This window comes from Scyliorhinus torazame, chromosome 5, assembly GCF_047496885.1.
Source record: "Scyliorhinus torazame isolate Kashiwa2021f chromosome 5, sScyTor2.1, whole genome shotgun sequence".
Classification (NCBI taxonomy): Eukaryota; Metazoa; Chordata; class Chondrichthyes; order Carcharhiniformes; family Scyliorhinidae; genus Scyliorhinus; species Scyliorhinus torazame.
Window position 1 is genome coordinate 276,389,436 of NC_092711.1, and position 24,037 is coordinate 276,413,472.

Consider the following 24,037-nt stretch of genomic DNA (forward strand, 5'->3'; position numbering starts at 1 on the left):
ACCATCTACACTAACAATACCACCCAGAAAAAAATTAGCTCTCCTCTTCTGTTGTTAAACATTGGATCTATAGAATCATAGAATGATAGAACACAGGTACAGCTATAGGTACCTACAAGCCCAATCCCTTGCTTTTCAATATGATAAACTATGACGATTTGGTGCATTCATTTATTACTGGTTATGAGCCATGCTGCTGGTCACTGGAAATGCTGCATATATGTGTTGGCAATACCTACAATTAAATATAAGGAAGCATTTATTTGCTTTATTGGCTAAACCGGTACATCTTCATATTGTATAACTGAAAATTAAGTTTGGATCCAATGAAGGAAACAAAGAGGTAAAATCAAATTTATCATTACTATTTTAACAGTAATATTAAAGTAAAATACTACAGATGTTGTAAATCTGAAATATAATTGGAAAATGCTGGAAATGTCTGATGGCATTTGTGGAGGGAGAGAAACAAGGTTAATGCTTCCTTGAAATGTTAACTTTGTTTCTCTATTCCCAGCATTTTCTGTTTTTACGACGTTAGTTTCAATGTTATCTATTTCCCAGTTTAATGCACCAACAGACTCAAACTTGTTGGCCAATTTGGCACTTACATTATCAATTAGGAGTACAAAGAATATGAAAGTCATATGCTGGAGCAGCTGAAATGTCAATTGAGATTGCATTAAATGAGAATGTCACCTGGAGAAGCAACATCATTGTTGAAGTGGGAATTTTTTGATTGGAAATGTTCACATTTGTGACATCAGCTGGAGAATAAGATCATCAAATGAACGTGTCAGATTTTATGAGACATACTTCTGAGATAATGAAGGCAGACCCGGGAAATATGAATCAGGAAATTAATGGAAAAACAGCCAGCAAACTTCTCTGGCAGGAACTGGAATGAGTGCATGACTCATTGTAATATGAGAACCAATTTAGATTACACAAAACAATGAGATTAGAATACGTTTACAGCAAAATAAGTAACCAAGAAGGATTAAGATTGAAAAAATATACCAAAGCAAAATAGGAAATAATGGAGGCCTTGCGGTACAGTGGGTAGCGTCCCCGCCCCTGAGCCAGAAGCTCCGGGTTCGAGTCTCATCCTAGGTCTTGATGGCCAAAGAAAGCGCATTCATAAGCAAGTTGAGTAACAACCTGCAAAATCCAATGATTCACCAAAGATCAGGAGAGACTCAGACATGCTTGATGCAGAGTGGCACCCCTCAAGCTAGTCAGTCGCCAAGACTCTACGAGTGACTAGCAACCTATTCCAGGAATAACTAGCAATGGAAATAGACAATAGTCTGCTTTAGTGCGCATCAGGAGTGAAATTCTCCGGAAACGGCGCGATGTCCGCCGACTGCCGCCCAAAACGGCGCCAATCGGACGGGCATCGCACCGCCCCAAAGGTGCGGAATGCTCCGCATCTTTGGGGGCCAAGCCCCAACATTGAGGGGCTAGGCCGACTCCGGAGTAATTTCCGCCCCGCCAGCTGGCGGAAACGGCCTTTGTTGCCCTGCCAGCTGGCGCGGAAATGACATCCCCGGGCGGCGCATGCGCGGGAGCGTCAGCGGCCGCTGACAGTTTCCCACGCATGCGCACTGAGAGGGAATCTCTTCCGCCTCCACCAGGTTGGAGACCATGGTGGAGGTGGAAGGGAAAGAGTGCCCCCACGGCACAGGCCCGCCCGTGGATCGGTGGGCCCCGATCGCGGGTCAGGCCACCATGGGGGCACCCCCCGGGGCCAGATCGCCCCGCGCCCCCCCCCAGGACCCCGGATCCCGCCCACGCCACCTTGTCCCGCCATTCAAAAGGTGGTTTAATCCACGCCAGCGGGACAGGCAATTTATCGGCGGGACTTCGGCCCATTCGGGCCGGAGAATCGAGCGGGGGGGCCTGCCAACCGGCGTGCCGCGATTCCCGCCCCCGCCGAATATCCGGTGCCGGAGACTTCGGCAACCAGCGGGGGCGGGATTCACGCCAGCCGCCGGCGATTCTCCGACCCGGCGGGGGGTCGGAGAATGACGCCCAAGGTGTGGGAAGAGAATTGGAAAGGAATGGAAAATAGGAAATCGAATAGAGTAAAACAGTCAACCATTAAGTTCATATCCTTTCCAGCACATCTCTCTGACATTAAGCACCATTCCCCCACCTATCTGTTCTGTATTTTGATGCTAGCAGAGTCCCACAAAAGACCAATTTGATCTACTCATGCCATGTCATCCATCCTCATTCCGTGCTACCCCCAATCTCCCATGCTGTTTCATCCTTCCAAAGATGTTCCTCATATGCAAAGCCTCACTCCCATTCCTCCTATGATATCTCCGTCCCTTGCCAACCCATTTGTCCTATGCCATCCCTCCCATGTTATTGATTCCCTCCCATGCCATCTCATCATATGCCATTTGATCCATCCCATGCTACTCCTCCCAGGCCAACCCTTCCATCCCATGTCACCCTATCCTATGGTGTTCCCTCCTTCCTATAACATCCTTCTGATTCCATCCCTTTCCTCTGTCTCCTTCCATCCCATCACATGCCATTCCATCCATCCCATGCCACTCCTCCATGCCATTCCCTCCCTCTCATGCAATTACCATCCCAAGCCATTGCATCCTTCTCATGCACTCCTGACAATGCTAGCAGAACCCTACAAGACATTTGTAATCAAATTAGTATTTATTATTGCCACAATACTTCTTTAAATGCAGGAATTCCCATTATTGTTTCAACGTGCATCAAAATCTCTCACTCTGAGGAAAGCTATGTAAAAAACAGACCTAGTAATGGAGATACAAATGTTATCAAAAGTATAGCCTTGTGTCTTATTTATTGTAAGTGAACATGGAAATCGAATCGGAAACTACTCTCCAGAATTGAAAAGGCAGATTTACATCTGATGGTCTCAATGGTATTTGAGGAATAAATATTTAGGGCAAGACTTTGTAGCTACCCTTCCCCCGTGACAAGAAATTCCTTCCTGAGCCTGAGGTCAATAGACCGTTAAATGATCCGTCGTATTTTGCATCCCGCCCGTGATGAACCCCACGGTGGTCAGGATTGAAAAATTTACCCCTTCATTGTTTTGTAATTTGTCTTTAATAATTTCAGTATCTTAATTTAAAGAAACCAGCTTTCTAACTGCGCATAATGGTCCTATACAAAGTCTTTGTTCAGGATTCATGGGCTGGATTCTCTGATTGCCGATGCCGAAATCTCGTTCAGCGATTGGCCGGAGAATCCGTTTTTAAGCCGAAATCGGGGACGGCACCATTTTCGGATGTTCTGTCCCCTCAGAAATGGCATAATCGCTGAATACGCCTCACGCCGTTGGGACGGCCTCAGGACGTCACCTGAGGTCCTCCAGCGATGCTCTGTCCCCGATGGGCCGACTTCCTGATGGCGTGGGGCACGTGTGCTCACAGTTTTAGGGGACCTCGCATTTCGGACTGTGCCCAACACTGCCACAGTTGTGGGGGGGGGAGCTATTCCGCTGGACAGGAGGGGGGGTTTTGTCGGGGGACTGGTGAGGGGAGGTCCAGAGGTGGCAAGGGGGGGGTTACAGGGGAGCACTATCTGGCAGGCCGGTACCGCGCACGGCCGGTGCCATGTTGTACGGCTCGACCGCTGCAGGTCGCCGCCATGCGCAGGCGCAACCATGGACCCGGCAATTCTCCGTCCGTATCTGCAGATAAAGCCGGGGCTTTACGTGGTACGACTGCTAGCCTCCCACCGGGCAGAGCATCGGTGTGGGGCGCTGCTGATTTTTTGGTCGTAAGACTAGACACATGCTCCGGACATGGCCTCGAAATCGGAGAATCCAGCCCCATTTTCAAAGTTTCAAGCAGCAACATTAAGTTTTTTCCCTGAGTCGAACCTTGCGCGGTGGAGTTAGACTGTGTTAGGAGCTCAACGACTATACTATTGAACTGAATGTACCATCGCTGCTTGCAGGGAGTTCCCCATGGTAGAGGTCACATGACTGTCACAAACTAAGTAGGACCTGTAGTACTGATTCAAAGCCCAAACATCCTTCCTACTTTTCATAATAACAAAAGACAAATTGTATACACTATCATGTGTAAGTGAGTTACTGAAGTCATCTGCTATATCACAACTGCTCTTACACATTCACAAACTGTTTCTTAGTCTCATCAATTGCTGCCGATGTATTGCAAGCATAGTTGATAAATCTTGAAGGTCTCTTAACAGCACATGTACATGTTGTCATTGGCTGTTTGTCTGGATGATGTTCCCTCTCCACAGAGTGTGATATCAGTGGCACTCGTTGCCATGGTAACTTGAAGTTGTTCCATTTTTGTTGTTGGGGACCAGTGAATCTCTGGGAGCGATGGTAACTCTGTGGGGCTGATGATATCCCATCTTCCTGATTGGCTGCCTGCAGTAAAGGAACACTTTTCCGAGTTGTTATATATGTCTGCGGTTACTCTGGTATCTTTGGTCATTCACTTCCTCCACGTATGATTGAGGTGACCGCTGCTCTATGCATTTTCCAAGTTGCCACATCGGTTAACTCCTTTTGAGATCATTTTTACCCTGACTGGCACTTCAATGCTCAACTCTGATAACAGTTTGGCAGGCTTGTCAAAATGAATTTTGACTTCCTGCCAGTTCACTGTGACTTTTTTCACTGAAGCCTGTTACTACTTCTGGTTCCAGTAGCTTTGTTGCTATTGGAAGAATAATTTGGCTACAGTATGACATTACTCTTTGAAGTGGACTCCATTTCATGCCTTCAATCAGTGTGTTTCGCCACTGGAATATTGCCTTAGATACATCTGTGGAAGATTTGCTCAATTTTTTAATGATTCCTTTGGTGAATTTAACTGCCGCCTCAGCCGTTCCATTTAACTGGGGATAGTGTGGAGATGATGTAGAATGGTGAATTTCCAAATGCTTTATGAAACGGCTGAATTTTTTACCCATGAACTGAGTGCCATCATAACTTATCATCATGTGTGGAATGCTGTAATGACTGAAGTGCGCTTTTTAACATTCTACTATCTCTTCTGTTATCATTGAAGTCAGCTGGTTTACCTCCCAGTAGCCAGAATAGCAGTCTCCAGTGACAAGATAATCAGTTCCTGCTAGAGTGAAGAGGCCAACTCTCAGATTCATCCATAGTCTGTCTGTGATACCATGCATCATAATAGCTCTCGAACAGGGCAGCACGGTGGCACAGTGGGTTAGCCTTGCAGCCTACCCGCCGAGGTCCCAGGTTCGATCCAGTGGCTCTGGGTCACTGTCCATGTGGAATTTGCACATTCTCCCCGTGTTTGCGTGGGTTTGCATGGGGCCTTGTATTCTTTGGCAAAATGTCCCAACCGTCCGCAATTGCTGCATTCTTGCGGTTTTGCTGGGGGGCTGCTCTTTCCCTCGTTTACCCAGGCGGGGTTGTGGAGAGTGGTTCTTACTGCCTGCGCGTCTGCGGCGGCTTGGTTTTCCTCAGGGATTCTAGATGCGGGTTTACCGTGAGCCGCTTGTTCCCAAACTCGGGACAATCTCTTGACCACCCACTTCTCATTATGAGCCTCCTCCGAGGGTCATAATTACTAAAGGCATTCTGTCCTGCTTCCGTGGCATGGGAGATAAGGGTGCGGGTCCATTTGGCCATATTGTCTGCGGACAAATGGGCACGGTCTACATTTCCGAAAACGGCTTCAAAGTGAATCCACAAGCGCCCTGCGAACGCTGTGGGGTGTTCAGACTTTTTCTGTCTGCACTTATTTAGACCGTCTACGGGGTCGCCCCGGTTGTACCCGATCGCATCCAGGATCGCGGTATGCATTTCTGCAAGGGTGCCTCCTCCTACATTCTGTGGGTCGGGAAGGGCTGCTGCGACCGATGGGTCTAAGCTGAGGACCGTGAGCTTTACCTGCTCTTTCTCATCCAGGCCGTACATGGTCGCCTGGTGTTTGACAGTGGCAAAGAAATGGTGTGGGTCTGAAGCGGGGAGGAACGGTGCGATTTTAGCACACGCGTCCCGTAATTGGGTCAATGTGGGGGGGGTGGAATATAAGACTTCCGCCTCGTCTGCTGTGGCGGTGCGGTGGGTTGTTACAGGGTTCATGGGAGCCTGTATTCCCTGCTGTGTGGGGGGTGGGGGTGCTCTCCTCCTTTGGGGTTTTCCCTGCGCACATGCTCCCTGAACATATCTCTGCGCTGTCTCTTGCAGTTCTTCCCAATCAGGGCCGTCTTCCTGGTCTAAATCTTCCCCAAAGGTGTCTTGGAATCCCTTTTGGACAGAAAGCAGTGATTGCAGGTCTGCAATTTACTTTCGGCACTTTGCATGGTCTAAGGTACTCTGCCTTTGTTCCGTGATTGCAGCGTGGAGCGCTCTCAAGGCTGCCTTGAGATCACTACATTGCTTCTGTAGTGTCTCCACCTGCTTCTCTGTCTCTTTCTTAGCCAGGATGACACGCTGCGTGTCCTGATAAGCCTTCTCATACTAGGATTGAAAACTGCTTAAATGCGCCAGACAAGACTGGTGACCCCGTTTGGCGTCAGCCACCTCTTTGTCCTTGGCTTCTAACTGCCTTTTCAATTCTAGGTTTTCCTTTTCCATCTCGCATACATCAATTTTACTCATACGATGTATGCCCTCTATTTCTTTTCGGAGCGTCCTGACGACCTCCTCTGCGCCTCGCAATTGTGCCATGCAGGACACGATTGCCATCGGCTTGCGCGCTTTCGCTAAGCTTTTCTTATGGATTTCACTCATGTTCTCCCACCAAGTATGCCCTATACTTCCAGGACCTGAGTCGTCGTTATTACAGAAACCGCTCCACACGGGCCATCCTTTGCCCTGGAGAAATTTGCGAATTTCCACTTCCCAAATGGGACCTGTCCCACTCTAACGCTGCTGATCGGTGCGACCGCAAATTCTTCGGGGTTCATGAGGCGTTGCATTTCCTGCATTGCCTGCATGGCTATCTCTCTTATCTGCTCGTTACGTTCAAATTTGGAACAGGGGGCTAAGGTGGTGTCGTAGACGCGGGTACGGCTTGCGCTAATTTCCGAAAATACAGACTTCCGACAGTTTTGACGCAACAAAATCTATCAGTTTTACCTTATAACCCTGTTAGTTACGCATGCATACACACGCTTCCGAATTGTGAATTATTAACCAGAACCGCTTGAACACTTGTAGGTTTTTGTTTTGTTTTTGTTTCCGATTGGATTCTATTCAAATTGTTGGGGTTCTCCCAGAGTGGTTTTCCACTTCTATGTCGGGTCCCGGCGGAGTCGCCAATTATGTTGCTCTTATTAGCCTTAGTTTATTTAGTTCTAATTACGTCACCTTTGCTCATGACTCACCAGGTATCTTTCTGATACCGCCACGTGGTTCAAGCTCGAGTTATGATTAATAAGTCAGCACACCGCTTAGTAAGATTGAAATCAACGGTCATTTTTATATACAACAAGTAATGCTTACACAATAATGCTATTCTCTATACAGAAACCTATCACTACTGGCCAATACTTAGCTTTAGGAAGGGCCCACCAGGTCAGGGAAACAAAAGGCTTATCCAATCGGATCTGGCCCACGGGATTCAAAAGGCTGATACAGGTCGATGGCTAGGAGTCTCTATCGGGTAGCGATCGCTGGAGTCAAACTTACGCTTTCTGGTCGATGTTCTTGCGAAGGTCGCGAGCAGGCGAAGATGAGAGACAGAGAGAGATCTGAACTTGGCCCCGTACTTTATAGGGCCCAGGGGCTTCCCGCCTCTCGGGGCGGCCCTTGACCCTGATCCCAAGTGATTGGACTTGTTCCCAATCACTGGGTTCGATATGTCCAATAACGGGTCGATTTCTTGATCGGGGGGTGGTCGTTCACCTGTCTTTGTTTCGGCCACTGCAGGCGCCGGTCTGGCCCGGCATTCAATTGCCAATATGTTGCAATTGTTCCCGGGGATAGCCGATTAAACTGTAGATGTCTGGGTTGATGTACTGCTAATGGTCTTGAGTATCGCTCTGGGCCGACTTCCCCAGAGCCGAATATGCTATTCTGTCTGCAGCTGTCCATTTGTGTCCTGTTGGCTGCTTTTCCCATCAGCCTTTTCGGTGAACCATTTTAAATCAGGTTTTGGCCAAATTAATAGGGAATCAGCCATTTTAGGTGGCTACACCCCCCACAACCTAAAGGTGTGCAGGCTAGGTGGATTGGCCATGCTAAAATTGCCCCTTAATTGGAAAAAATGAATTGGGTACTCTAAATTTATATTTTTTTTAAATAGCTCTCTCACTTGTTAACTTGGTACTCATTCCAAGCACTAGACTGGCTGATGTTTGGTCAGTCGAGCATCTTGCTTGTCTTCCTCATACTTGATACAATTCCTTGATCGCTTTTCTAGATATGCTTCAGCATCTCTCCTCTCATCTCCTGAGGGATGATGACTCTATTCCTTTGTAATCCCATCTTGGGCTGTCAATTCATCTCAGTCTGCCCAATAAGGTCTTGTGATCACAGGTGTGTCCCTGGTGTTCTCAAGTCATCCTTTCTTCATTACTTCTTGTAGCACTTGGCCAGTTGCATCTTGTTGGATGCTTGATTCGAGTGGCAAGATCTTCTGGCTGTTCACACGGTGGGATTTTCCAGTTCCACCGATGGCACACCCCTGCCGCAGGTTTCCGGGTGGCATGAGGTTGGCCATTGACAGTGGCTGGTCAACAGCGGGTCGCCTCCCGCATGCCGAGAAACATGCCGCAGGGAGGCCAGAGAATCTCGCCCACGGTCTCTGTTGGGTTCATGACTTCCAGATGCTGCTCTGAGCTGCTGTGTCACATTGAATGTGGATGATTTTGTATTCTGTTGTAGCATTCACAACTTTCTTTATGGTAAGCGCTGCTCTTGACAGCATGTCAGCAATGTATCTGTATTTCCGTTACGTATATGTCATGTCCAGATAATATCTTTGCAAACAAAGTAACGTTTTGTTAGAGCAGGTAGTAGCAGTTTGAGAAAAATATTTTGAAGTTTGTGATTGGACTCCACTGTTACTTTGTCTCTCCCAAGGAGGTATTGATGAAAATGCTCACAAGCAAAATCAATGGCCGCAATTCTCCAATTGTTGCAATTTATTTTTCCCGCTGGAAGCGTACCAGCACCAATGGGTTTCCCGGTGGCTTAGGATGGCTACAATGGGAAATCTCATGGACAAGCGGATGAGAGTATAGAATTCCGCTGCCAGCGAACGGTGCACCACCGAAAAACACATGGTTGAGGGACTGGAGAATAGCGAGCTACGTTCTCGTTCTGAGCACAGCATCGTTCAGTTTACATTAATGCCCTGTATATAAATGCAACTGGTTGTCCTTGTTGCTACAAAACCTGTCTTGCTGGTGTCACACTGAATGGTGACTTCATCATTGATGGCATGTACTTCAGCACTGGCGCTGTTGTCACTAGTTGTTTGATTTTAGAGAACGCTGCTTTATGTTCAGTGCACATCGTTAGCAGTGAGTTTGCATAATGGTTCACATTCCAATGACAAATTAGGTAAAGATTTTGCTAAACAGTTAATGAATCCAACAAACCTTTGCACTGCTTTCACATCTGTTGATCGTTTCATTGCTGCTAATGCTCCCACCTCATCAGGCTGTGGGTGAAAATCTTTTGCTGTTAAGCACGTGGCATTTGTAATTGTATTTAGGCATCTTCAATTGCAAGTTTTTCTTGTTCAGTTTCATGTCTGGTGAGCTCTCTAGAGCACAAGAATTGAATCCTGATCATGGTGGGCTATGGCTTCTCCTATTGTGTATCCACTATGGCCATCACTCAGGGTGATCATCGATGGTTACATGCTGTCTACATTGATACTCTACTGGAGCAATGGAAATGCCAAATGGGCATACACAACCATCAGTACCTCTGAACGGTATCCAGAATGTAGTTAGAACGTTTCTGCTTTCATCCAGCCATACTTGCCAGTAACCATCCTTCGTATTTAGGGCAATGAATACCGTTGCCCAGGGAAGTCGTGGCAATATTCCTTTGATGGTTGGTGTTGGGCAGTGAGATCTCTTCAGCACTTTATTTAGATCCTTTGGGTCTAAGCATGTTCACAGCATTCCAGGTAGTTTCACTGCTACCAGTCGGCAGTTAAGAAGGCAAATGCAATGTTAGCATTGATGTCAAGAGGGCTGGAATACAAGACCAGGGATGTACGTCTGAGGCTATATAAGGCTCTAGTCAGACCCCATTTGGAGTATTGTGAGCAGTTTTGGGCTCCGTATCTAAGGAAGGATGTGCTGGCCTTGGAAAGGGTCCAGAGGAGGTTCACAAGAATGATCCCTGGAATTAAGAACTTGTCGTATGAGGAACGTTTGAGAACTCTGGGTCTGTACTCGTTGGAGTTTAGAAGGATGAGAGGGGATCTTATTGAAACTTACAAGATACTGCGAGGCCTGGATAGAGTGGACGTGGAGAAGATGTTTCCACTTGTAGGAAAATCTAGAACCAGAGGACACCATCTCAGACTAAAGGCACGATCCTTTGAAACAGAGATGAGGAGGAATTTCTTCGGCCAGAGGGTGGTGAATCTGTGGAACGCTTTTCCGCAGAAGGCTGTGGAGCCAAATCACTGAATGTCTTTAAAACAGAGATAGATAGGTTTTTGATCAATAAGGGGTTATGGGGAGAAGGCAGGAGAACGGGGATGAGAAAAATATCAGTCATGATTGAATGGAGGAGCAGACTCGATTGGCCGAGTGGTCTTATTCTGCTCCTATGTCTTATGGTCTTATGCTGCTAACCCAGTTGTCACTTTCTGATTACTCTCTTCTTTTCCAGGTTTTCTATCTTGTTTTTTTTCTGTGTGGCTTGAGGGTAGCTGGAACTCTTCTCGGTGGATGCTGAACTGGTCTTATACTGTCAATTACTTCGAGATGATATTCTGCAGGTCGACATCCAAATCCTTTAAACACATCTTTGTGCTCCTTTAGGATCTGTTCAGCAGTCAATAATTTTTTGTCTCGTGACACGTTGTAAATCTCTGTTGACACATTCAGGGTCACCAGTCCAAGCTTCAGTCTTGCTCCGGCTGAGATGAATGGTTGCTGCAAACTGCCTTTGACCTGGAACTCCAGGTCATCATTAGTGCCATTGCTTTGGGCTCTGAGATTAATTTGTCCTCGGTATGAGTATTGTTCCATCATTTGTCTCAATTTTACTGTTGAGCACTTCATTTTTGGATCACCACATTGAGCCACTTTGCACAGGTCTGTCAAGGTCATGATGCTGCATGATGCACCAGTGTCTAACTGACACTTCTTGTTCACTTGATACTCTCCTTCTGTGGTCATCATTCTAACAGTCACAACCATTTATCCCCTGCAGACTTGATGGAACTGAACCTGCTGTATTGTGTATAGCCCTTCATCAGACTCTTCAGCTGTTGTCTCTCCAGTGGCCATCTGTGTAGACTTGTTTTGTTTCTTTCTAGCCATACACTTATGTGTGAAATGATTAAGCTTTTTACAGTTAAAACATTGCATTCACCACCCTGAACAATCCTGCTTTTCTTTTACATGACGTCCCCCACAGTATTGGCATCCTGCCCTTTGTCCATGATTGTTTGGCTCCTTTGCTTTGGAATGTCTCTCAGCACAATGTATCTCCTTGTCTGTTCTGCCGTATATATGTGCTCTGGCTGTTGTTTCACAACCTCTGTTTTTCTGCACACGTCTATCGTTTACTTGAGAATAGATTTCTCCTCTGTTCTTGGGCTCCCTCTCATTGTCAGATCTCTTAAGTCTAAGACAATTCTATCTATAATGAGATCATATTTTAGTTGTCTGAATTCACATAATTCTGCAAGTTGTGTTACAGCAGTCACATACTGATCAATGTTCTCTTTTCCACCCTGAGCCCTAATGTTGAACACATACCATTCATTAGTTCTGTTCACTTGGAGTTCAAAGTGTGCCTTCAAGGCTTTCAAAATATCTGCAGTCTGTTTTTTTTCTGTTCTTCGGATAGATTTAGAATGGAATACAATTTGTAGCAGTCTCTCCCCAGAAGTGTGAAAAATGTTGCTACTTGTATTGGCTCGGGCTTGAGGCGATGTGCTGTTTTCTGGTGGCGGGATTCTCTACTTCCGTTGCTGTCAATGAGTTTTCCCATTGAAGCCACCCCACTCTGCCAGGAAACCCATAGGCGGGGGTTCACTGACGATGAGACCTGAGAATCCTGCCACCAATGAACGGTCGGAGGATTCTTCCCCAAGTTACAAGCTCAAAGATCACAGTCCTTTTACTATAATATCTTTGTTGAGCTGAATGTATCATTGCATGCCTGCAGGAAGCCCCTAATGGCAGAGGTCATTTGACGACTGAAGCCAGAACGGATATTTCAAAATTTAAACAGACCGTGTAGAAACTCTGGAAGATGTCGACTGTTCCCAGCTTGTACATCTGTAGAGTCAACACTGTATTTGTTTCAGCTTTTTGAAAATATTTTCACTCAAACCGAATGAATCTTCACTTTGAGTGCAAAGAATAGCTTTTGAATAATAAAGTAGTATAGAGCAAATCAATGCTTTCACCAACTAGGGAATTCTAGAAAATCAGTACAATTTATTTCCTGAGTAGGCTATTCGCCGGCATTTCAACGGTTTGGGGATGGGTTTGAAGGTTGTGTCCAGTATTTATCCCTATTGTTCTGATCTTAGTACCGATGTCTGTGAGGGCTGGCCATGATGGTGCTGGATGGTGAGCCTAGGTGACATTGACACTCAGATATGGATTTATGTTGGCTTCTGGGTGGGCTACTCATTTTATTTTTGAGCTTTCCTGGTTTTACGGGGTATTGGAGGTCGTGTGTCTGGTCCTCTCTTTGTCTTTGTCATTTTGCCATCTGGAAGGAATGTTCCGCTCTGGATCTGAAGAAGATTTAAACTGTGCTATAAGAGTTAGTCGATTCCTCTTAGCTCTGGGGGTCCTGGGCAGCACGGTGGCACAATGGGTTAGCCCTGCTGCCTCACGGCGCCGAGGTACCAGGTTCGATCACGGCTCTGGGTCACAGTCCGTGTGGAGTTTGCACATTCTCCCCGTGTTTGCATGGGTTTCGCTGATGGGCCACACTAAATTGCCCCTTCATTGGAAAAAATGAATTGGCTACTCTAAATTTAAAAAAAACACTCTGGGAGTCCCTGGGCTTTGTTTTCTTCTTATGCCATTTTGTTCTGTCGCTATGGGTGAGTTGTAAGTTTATAATGTTGCCTGTATCCTGTTTGAGTGCAGAAAGGCTATTTATCCATGAAAGGAGTGGGTTGGGGATTCAGCCCCTGAATAATCCGGTCTTATTTGTTCCCAATTATATCATGACTATTGTGGTGGTATGTATTAGGGGTAATATGGTACCTATGAAGCCGAGAGGTTATTGGCTGACAGGTCCCGGGTCCTGGTTGGATCTGCTGACTTCTGGCTCCGCCCTGAAGGCGGAGTATAAGAGCTCGAGTTCTCCCCGCAGCCTCATTCTGTAACTGAGCTGCTGGGGAACAAGTCTCGCTTAATAAAGCCTAGATAGACTTCATGGCTTCTCGTCTTGTGTAAGTCATTGTGCGCTACAATTTATTAAGTGAGCTTAAAAGACTATGGAGCTCCGGATCGCCCCGGAGTGCCTGCGGATCTGCCCGCATGCAGCAAACCCGGCGGCCGTGTTCAAACACTGGCAAGCATGCTTTGAAGGCTACCTTCGAACGGCCCCCGGCCGGATCACGGAAGAGCAGAAAATGCAGGACCTGCATTCGAGGGTAAGCCCGGAGATTTACTCGCTTATAGAAGACGTGGAGGATTTCCTGACGGCGCTCGCGTTGCTGAAGGGCATCTATATTCGGCCCGTAAACCAGGTCTACGCGTACCACCAACTCGCGACGAGACAGAAAATTCCCGGAGAATCGCTCGACGAATTCTATGGTGCACTGCTGATTTTGGGACGAAACTGCAACTGCCCGCCGGTGAACGCGATCGAGCACACGGACATGCTAATTCGAGATGCATTCGTGGCAGGTATGAACTCTCCCCAAATTCGTCAAAGACTTTTAGAAAGAGAGTCGCTAGGACTCTCAGAGACACGGGCCCTTGCGGCCTCCCTTGATGTGGCCTCCCAAAACGCCCGCGCCTACGGCCCCGACCGCGCGGCAGCCCCTTGGGCTCCATGGACCCCCATCGCGACCGACTCCCCGGCACTCCCCACCCCTCCGCAAGCTTGCACGGTTAGAGCGCCAGACCATCCCGGGGGGGCCCGCTGCTACTTTTGCAGGCAGACGAAACACCCCCGGCAGCGCTGCCCGGCCCGCGCAGTTACTTGTAAAAGCTGCGGCAAAAAGGGCCATTACGCGGCAGTGTGCCGGTCCCGGGGGGTCGCCGCAATCCCCGGAGAAGAACGAGGGCAACACATACCGAACACCCCACAACCCCCCCCCCCCCCAGCGTTCCATGTGCAACCCGCGGGCGCCGCCATTTTGGGTCCCGGACACCACGAGGGGAGGATGGGTGCCGCCATCTTGTGACCCCTCAGCCACGTGCGATTCATGGGGGCGGCCATTTTGTCCACCCCTGACCGCGTGCGATTCATGGGGGCGGCCATTTTGTCCACCCCCGACCGCGTGCGATTCATGGACGCCGCCATCTTGGTTGACAACAAAGGACCCCAACATAGACGGCTCCACGGGGTCCGACGAAAACGCCGCAACACTACTGCCACGACTGGCTTCGGTGACGCTGGATCAATCGCGGCCCCGGACGCTCCAAACGACGACAACAACGGAGCTGGTCAACGGATACGAGACGCCATGCTTGATCGACTCCGGGAGCACGGAAAGTTTTATTCACCCAGATATGGTAAGACACTATTTTCTGTCCATCCAACCAAGCACGCAAAAGATTTCCCTAGCTGCAGGATCCCACTCAGTAGAGATCAAAGGGTTCTGCATCACGAACCTAACGGTGCAAGGGAGGGAGTTTAAGAACTACAGGCTCTACATCCTTCCCAAACTCTGCGCGCCCACATTACTGGGATTAGACTTCCAGTGTAATCTCCAGAGCCTAACATTCCAATTCGGCGGCCAAATACCCCCACTCACTATCTGCGGCCTCGCAACCCTCAAGGTTGAACTGCCGTCCTTGTTTGCAAACCTCACCCTGGATTGCAAACCCGTCGCCACTAGGAGCAGACGGTACAGCGCCCAGGACCGGATGTTTATCCGGTCTGAAGTCCAGTTGTTGCTGAAGGAAGGCATAATCCAGGCCAGCAATAGTCCCTGGAGAGCCCAGGTGGTAGTCGTGAAGACCGGGGAGAAGCAAAGGATGGTCGTAGACTATAGTCAGACCATCAACGCTAGATGTGTACCCTCTCCCCCGCATATCCGACATGGTCAATCGGATTGCCCAGTACAAGGTCTTTTCCACTGTGGACCTCAAGTCCGCATACCACCAGCTCCCCATCCGCCCATGTGACCGCAAGTACACCGCCTTCGAGGCAGACGGGCGTCTATACCACTTCCTAAGGGTCCCATTTGGCGTCACGAACGGGGTCTCGGTCTTCCAACGGGAGATGGACCGAATGGTTGACCAGCACGTGTTGCAGGCCACGTTCCCGTATCTCAACAACGTAACCATCTGCGGCCACGATCAGCAGGACCACGACGCCAACCTCCAAAAGTTCCTCCAGACCGCTAACGCCCTGAACCTCACATAAAACGAGGAAAAATGCGTTTTTAGCACAAACCATTTGGCCATCCTGGGATACATAGTGCGCAATGGAGTGATAGGCCCCGACCCCGAACGCATGCGCCCCCTTATGGAATTTCCCATCCCGCACGGCTCCAAAGCCCTGAAACGTTGCCTGGGCTTCTTTTCATATTACGCCCAGTCGGTACCCCAGTACGCAGACGAGGCCCGCCCGTTCATACAGTCCACTACCTTCCCCCTGTCGACAGAGGCCCGCCAGGCCTTCAGCCGCATCAAAGCGGATATCGCAAAGGCCACGATGCACGCCATCGACGAGTCCCTCCCCTTCCAGGTCGAGAGCGACGCATCCGATGTAGCTCTGGCGGCCACCCTTAACCAAGCGGGCAGACCCGTGGCTTTTTTCTCCCGGACCCTCCACGCCTCAGAAATCCGCCACTCCTCAGTGGAAAAGGAAGCCCAAGCCATAGTGGAAGCTGTGCGACATTGGAGGCATTACCTGGCCGGCAGGAGATTCGCTCTCCTCACCGACCAACGGTCGGTAGCCTTTATGTTCGATAATGCACAGCGGGGCAAAATTAAGAATGACAAGATCTTAAGGTGGAGGATCGAGCTCTCCACCTATAACTATGAGATCTTGTATCGTCCCGGAAAGCTGAACGAGCCGTCCGATGCCCTATCCCACGGCACATGTGCCAACGCACAAATAGACCGCCTCCAAGCCCTCCACGAGGACCTCTGCCACCCGGGGGTCACTCGATTCTACCATTTCGTAAAATCCCGCAACCTACCCTACTCTGTTGAGGAGGTCCGTACAGTCCCCAGGAACTGCCACATCTGCGCAGAGTGCAAACCGCACTTTTTCAGGCCGGATAGAGTGCACCTGATCAAGGCTTCCCGCCCCTTTGAACGCCTCAGTTTGGATTTCAAAGGGCCCCTCCCCTCCACCAAGCGCAACGCATACTTCCTGAACGTGGTGGACGAGTACTCCTGTTTCCCCTTCGCCATTCCCTGCCCCGACATGACAGCGGCCACGGTCATTAAAGCCCTGGGCACCATCTTTACACTGTTCGGCTTCCCTGCATACATCCATAGCAACAGGGGGTCCTCCTTCATGAGTAACGAGCTGCGTCAGTTCCTGCTCAGCAAGGGCATTGCCTCGAGCAGGATGACCAGCTACAACCCCCGGGGGAACGGGGAGGTAGAGAGGGAGAACGGCACGGTCTGGAAGAGCATCCTACTGGCCTTACGGTCCAGAGATCTCCCAGTTTCCCGGTGGCAGGAAGTCCTCCCGGATGCTCTCCACTCCATCTGGTTGCTGCTGTGTACCACCACTAACCAAACGCCTCATGAGTGCCTCCTTGTCTTCCCTAGGAAGTCCTCCTCCGGAACGTCGCTGCTGACCTGGCTGGCAGCCCCAGGACCCAGCTTGCTCCGGAAACATGTGCGGGCGCACAAATCGGACCCGTTCGTCGAGAGGGTTCACCTTCTCCACGCGAACCCGCAGTACGCCTATGCGGCGTACCCCGACGGCCAACAGGACACGGTCGCCCTGCGGGACCTGGCGCCCGCCACCAACACGCACGCACCCCCAACACCGATCACCCCCTCCCTGCCACCGGCGCACCCCACGACCGCCCCCTTCCCGGGGGGATCGGTCCTCCTCCCGTGCCCGCCCAGGAGTAAAACAGGAACAAACAGCGCATTTTTCTTTCCTTATTGTAAATAGTTCTGACAAACTTGTACATAGCTAAATGTTGGGCTAAATATGTATAACCACAGTTCAAAATTTGTTCCAGGGCCAGCCTTGTAAACCCCTACCACCATGCGAACCACCACCCCGCCGGGTTCCTTTTTAACAAGGGGTAAATGTGATGGTATGTATTAGGGGTAATATGGTACCTGTGAAGCCGAGAGGCTATTGGCTGACAGGTCCCGGGTCCTGGTTGGATCTGCCGACTTCTGGCTCCGCCCTAAAGGCGGAGTACAAGAGCTCGAGTTCTCCCCGCAGCCTCATTCTGTAACTGAGCTGCTGGGGAACAAGTCTCGCTTAATAAAGCCTAGGTAGACTTCATCGCTTCTCGTCTTGTGTAAGTCATCGTGCGCTACAACTATTACTTTGTGCTGTATCTATGGTACATTCTATTACTTTGTGCTATATCTGTTGTACATCGACATCTGTAGCTAACTTCCTGCTTTTGGTTGTCTGAGGCAAATTCTTTAAAAAAAAAATGAAAATCCTAACAAATCAACATTTAAAAAAAAAAAAATTCTTGGGACATAGGAGTCACTGATTAGGCCAGCACTTTCATTGCCATCCCTAATTGCCCTTGAGAAGGTGGTGGTGAGCTGCCTTCTTGAACAACTGCAGTTCGTGTGGTGGACACCATTTATCATCCCTCTAGTGGAAGCCCAAGCTGTGTCCATACTGGCACAGGCAACTTTGAAAATTATTCAGATGAACTGACTCGTGCCATTTCCAATTCTCTGGTGGGGTCAGGAACAACCGTCTTGGGCATAGTGAGATTTCTGCTCCACTGCAAATACAATGGCAGAACCCAATTAAGCATGTTTTGCCCCACTCAGTCTGAAACACTATTTCAAGATAAATTCTGACAACAGGACAAAGGGACACAAGTTCAAACTGGTGCTTGTCAGATTTAGGGATGCAGGATATTCTTTTTTACCCAAGGAGCTATCAATCCTTGCACTCCCAGGCAGACAGCTCAGTGAAAACAAACACAGAATCATTTAAGAAGCAACTGTGAGGATTGTCAGTTCTTGTGTGATTGGACTGATTTCCCCCTCATCCATGGTTTCTTCTACTTTTATGACAACGTAAGACTGGAAATGAAAGGCATGCATTTATATTGTACCTTTGACAACCACAGACACCTCACAGCACTGTAGCAAATGATCGACTTTTGGAGTGTTGTCACTGATATAATGTAGGAAATAGAGCAGCCAATTTGATATTGATTGAGGGTTAAATATCGGCAAGGGCAACAGGGATAATTCCCCACTTTTCTTCAAAATAGTGCAATGAGGTCTTTTACAATCTGAGAAGGAAGATGGAGCCTCAGTTTAATGACTCATCGGACCTTCAATTGCCCGACTGTCTTCATTGCCTGACTGCTGATTTAAGTAGCAGCATTGATTTTTTTTTTTCTCAAGTCACAGAATCAGAGAATTGTTACAGTGCAGATGAGGCCAGTTGGCCCATCATGTCTGCACCAGCTCACCAAACGAGCATCATGACTTGGTGCCATTCCTCTGCCTTTTCCCTGTAGCCCTGCACATTGTTTCTATTCAAATAAGCATCTGACGCCCTCTTGAAATGCCTCGATTGAACCTGCCTACACCACACTTCCAGGCAGTGCATTCCAAATGCGGACCACTCATTGTGTGAAAACGCTTTTTCTCACAACACATTTGCTTCTTTTGCAAATCACTTCATGTTCTGTGCCCTCTCGTTCTTGATCCTTTTACGAGCGGGAACAGTTTGTCACGCTATCGACTCTGCCCAGCGCCTCATTATATTTTTCTGATGTTTCTTTTTTAATTTATTAATTCATGGGATTCAGGTTTATTCGTTCTTGGGATGTGGGCATTGCAAGCTGGGCTAGCATTTGTTGCCCTTTTACTGAGTGGCTTGCTAGTCCATTTCAATGGGCAGCAGTTAAGGGTCAAACGCATCGCTGTTGCTGGCTAGACCATCATTTATTGCCCATCCCTAATTATCTTGAGAAGCTGGTGGTGAGCTTTCTTCTTGAATCATTAGAGTCTATATGTTATGTCTGCAGTGCTGTTAGGAAGGGAGTTCCAGGATTTTGACTCAGCGACAATGAAGGAAAGATGATATAGTTCCAAACTAACATGGTGGCCGGGATATTCCGAACCCCGCTGGGCCCGAGAATCCCGGGGGGGGGCGTGAATTCCACCTCGACGCCGGCTGCCCTATTCTCCGGTGCCGTTTTTCAAACGGATTCCCATCACTCCGGTGGGGGGCCGTTGACAGCGCCCCCCACCCCCCGGCGATTCTCCAGGCCCCGATGGGCCGAGTGGCCATCCAGTTTTGGCCAGTCCCGCTGGTGTGAATTACTCACCTCACACACGGCGGGACCTGGCAGGTGAGTATGCGGGGGCAGTCCTCGGGGGGGGGGGGGGGGGGGGGGGGGGGAGGGGGGGCGCAGGGGGATACGACCCCGGGGAGGGGGCCCCCAAGGTGGCCTGGCCCGCAATCAGGGTCCACCGATCTGAGGGCGTGCTTGTTCCGTGGGGGCACTTCTTTCCTCCGCACCGGGCCCCTGTAGGGCTCTGCCATATTACCCGGGGATGGCGCGGAGAAGAGAACCCCCCGCGCATGTGTGGAAATACGCCGGCCGGTCCGCGCATGCTTGAGATCACACCGGCCATTCCGCGCATGCGTGAACTCGTGCCGTCCCTTCAGCGCTGGCTGGAGTGGCGCCAACCCCTCCGCCGTCCACCTAGCCCCCGAAAGTTCCGAGAATTCCTTACTTTTGGGGGCTGTTGACGCCGGAGTGGTTGGCGCCGGTTTTCCCGCCGGTGTGGGGACTTAGTCCCCAGAAAGGAGAATACCGGCTAGTGTGGCTTGGACGGGAACTTGAAAGTGGTGGTGTTCTCATGCGTTTCCCCTGCCCTTGTTCTTCAAGGTGGTAGATGTCATGGGTTTGACTGATGCTGTCAAAAGAGTCTTGGTGAGTTGCTGCGACTGTGCAACAGTGGTGGAGGGGGTGGATGTTGAGATGGATTGGAAACCAATCAAGCGGGCTGCTTTGTCCTGGATAATGTTGAGCTTCTTAGGTTTGTTGGAGTTGCATTCATCCAGGAATGGAAGAGCAATTCATTACACTGATTCTGACTTGTATTTTGTAGATGGTGGGTGGACAGGTTTGGGGAGTTAGGAGTTACTTGGTACAGAATTCCCATCATTTGACCTGTTCTTGTCGCCACAGTATTTATATGGCTGGTCTAGTTCAGTTTCAGGTCAACAGTAACTCTCAGATTGTGGGGTATTTGGCAATGGTAATGCCGTTGAATGCGAAATGGAGATGGTTTATTGCCTAGAACTTGTGTGGCACAAATGTCACTTGCCACTTATCAGCCCAAAATCAAAAACTGTTCAGGCCTTGTTGAATCTGGGCATGGACTGCTTCAGAACTTCCTTTCAGAACTTTTATTCGGGAACCCTAATTAACATATCTTCGAAATGGTCACTTCCTAAATATTGAGTACACATATATTAATTACAACAGTTTCCAAATGAACTGTACCATAACAACCGATTTAATATAAATCTTTTAACCTATGTGGAATATGATATACATGGTCTTGTTCTTTTAAAGAACGTGTTGAAAGTCAATGATATCAGTATTCAGACATGCTCTGCAATATTGATTTTACAACATTTGTAACAGTGATGTTTTTTCACTGCAGTCCTCCACTAATCCTTGGCATCTGTTAATAAACTTGGCAAGATCAGCAGCACTGACTCTTCTTCATCTCTCCATGCTAACATAATCTGCTGACAGCAACTGGGGACTTTGAATGAAACAAGAGGTGAGCTATTTTTAGCCTTTTGTGTCACTACAGAGTTAAAGTCCAACTGAATATTTATGCTGAAGTTGACCATTCTGAAGTAAGTAAGTTCGATATATGTTACTCATCAGCTGCTTGGAGTACAACATCTCAGTAGATAATAATGTTTGTGATCACATAAATACGCAATTTTCAGGTTGGAACAACTTGAATAGAGAAGTCAGTAAAACATGCTAATAAGACATGACAGAACAGAAAGCTGTTTCTAATTTTGTAAGCATTAATTAAAGGCAAAGAAATATGGTGCGATTCTCCGTTAATGGGCGTTGACACCGGCGCAGAATTCGTGGAGTTCCACGGCAGCAAAACTGGTGCTGAACCTGGACCGATTCAGTGACTGTGGAGGGGCTAGCACTGGTGCCACGTGGAACACAATCGATTCCAATGAAAAACAGTGCGGGATTCACGGGGTCCATGATTGACACTCGGGAGGCTGACAAGCTGCAGCCGCATATACACATTACAATCCCCACACACACTCACCACATCCAACAAGATAGCACTGGTTATGCCAGAGGGAACCTGGGGAGGGTGGCCTGGGGGGACACCTTTATGACCCATGGCCTTAAGTTCACAGTTTGCTGTCAGCTGCGTGTGCAGCTGCATGGCTGCCTTAGCAGCTGTGGCAATGGTGTTCCATACCCGTCCACCCCAACCCCTCAGTCCACCTCCTGGCCATCCCCCACTACTCCCCCTGGACCTGGCAGAAGCTCCCTGGCCAGCGGCACAACTATGGAGATGTTGGACACTTTCCATACCGCCTCTCTCACCCTCAGCAGCCACGATGCCTGTTTCACGATTTTTCGCGCCGTCGGGAACTCGGCCTATCGGAGACGGAGAATCGCGGAGGCCCAAGAGAATACTGGGACATGCGCGCTAATGATATGCAGACGGTATTTATTGTACGTGCGTTCTGGACCACACTTCACGCCGCTGTCGAGGTGACTGGAGAATTGCGATTTGTCGTCAAATCGGCGCTAGCCAGAATTTTCGCTTCAGAACCTTTATTCTGCCAATCGCACTTCCCGATTTCGGCATCAGCCAATGGATAATCCCGCCCATGGTCTTTCCTCTTCATAAGAAGACAACCTGAGGGTCAAAACATAAGCAAGTACTGAGGCATTATCTTAAGCAACATATTGATTATATTTCAACATTCCAGCTATCGTGGGAAAGAAAATCACCCGTGTCCATTTTCCGGCTTAAATCATAGATTATCATAGAATTTACAGTGCAGAAGGAGGCCATTCGGCCCATCGAGTCTGCACCAGCTCTTGGAAAGAGCACCCGACCCAAGGTCAACACCTCCACCACATCCCCATAATCCAGTAACCCCACCCAACACTGAGGGCAATTTTGGACACTAAGGGCAATTTATCATGGCCAATCGACCTAAACTGCACATCTTTGGACTGTGGGAGGAAACCGGAGCACCCGGAGGAAACCCACGCACACACGGGGATGATGTGCAGACTCCGCACAGACAGTGACCCAAGCCGGAATCGAACCTGGGACCCTGGAGCTGTGAAGCAATTGTGCTATCCACAATGCTACCGTGCTGCCCTGTTTTATAAATGTTTTATAAATGTTTTTTTTATTGGGTTTTCAAACATAGTACATTTACAGATGCACACAAAAGAGAAATAAAAAACAGAAGGTACTATAGACAAGATAAAAACAACAACACTATATAGTTAGAAAAATCACGTGATTGACAAGTAAAGAAAAACACGTAGTGGAGGGAGAAAACTCGGGGAGTAACACACCTCCGGCAATACAAAACATGGGTATGGCTAGGGGGGTGGGGGGCTGGGTGGCACCCCTGATGTTGTTACTTGCTTCTCTTGGTCGGCCTTTGTGCCGTTGTTGTTGCGCGTTCGCCTCTGCTTCGGCTGTTCGTCATTTCTTCCTCCTGTACTTTCTTACTCTCTGTTACTGTGTTTGCCGTGGTTGTTGTCATTTCCTGTGCTCTCCGTCCAGTTTGTGTTCCCTCGTCTTCCCTCCCCCCCCCCACCCCCTGCCCCCCTCCCCCGCTCTGGTTCCCCTCTATTGTTCTGTGCCTCCTCTCTTTCCTTCTTCCCCCCCTCGCCTTCCCTGCAGTTGACCTTTCTTTTCTCTTGAGTTTGCAATCTCCCTGCACTGTTTCCCCCCCCCCCCCCCCCGTGTCTTTCCCTCCTTCTCATGTTGGCTACTTTCCCCTGGCTCTTGGCTACTTGATTACTCTTCAGCTTGCTCATTGGCTACAAACCGGTCCCAGAACAGTTGGCTGAATGGCTACCACGTTCTCTGGAATCTGTCGTCCGAACCTCGAATGGCGAATTTGATTTTCTCCATTTGGAGAGATTCCGAGAGGTCGGACAGCCAGTCTGCAGCTTTCGTTGGTGCTGCTGACCGCCAGCCAAGCAGGATTCTACGGCGGGCGATCAGGGAGGTAAAGGCAAGTGCGTCCACCCTCCTCCCCAGGAATAGATCTGGCTGGTCTGAAACCCAGAAGACCGCCACTTTCAGGCATGGCTCCACCCTCATCCCCACCACTTTGGACATTGCCTCAAAGAAGGCTGTTGAGTACCCAACAAGTCTGGGGCAACACCAGAACATGTAGGCATGCTTAGCCAGGCCTCCTTGGCACCGTTCACATCTGTCCTCCACCTCCGGGAAGAACCTACTCATTTGGGTTCTTGTTAAGTGGGCTCTATGTACC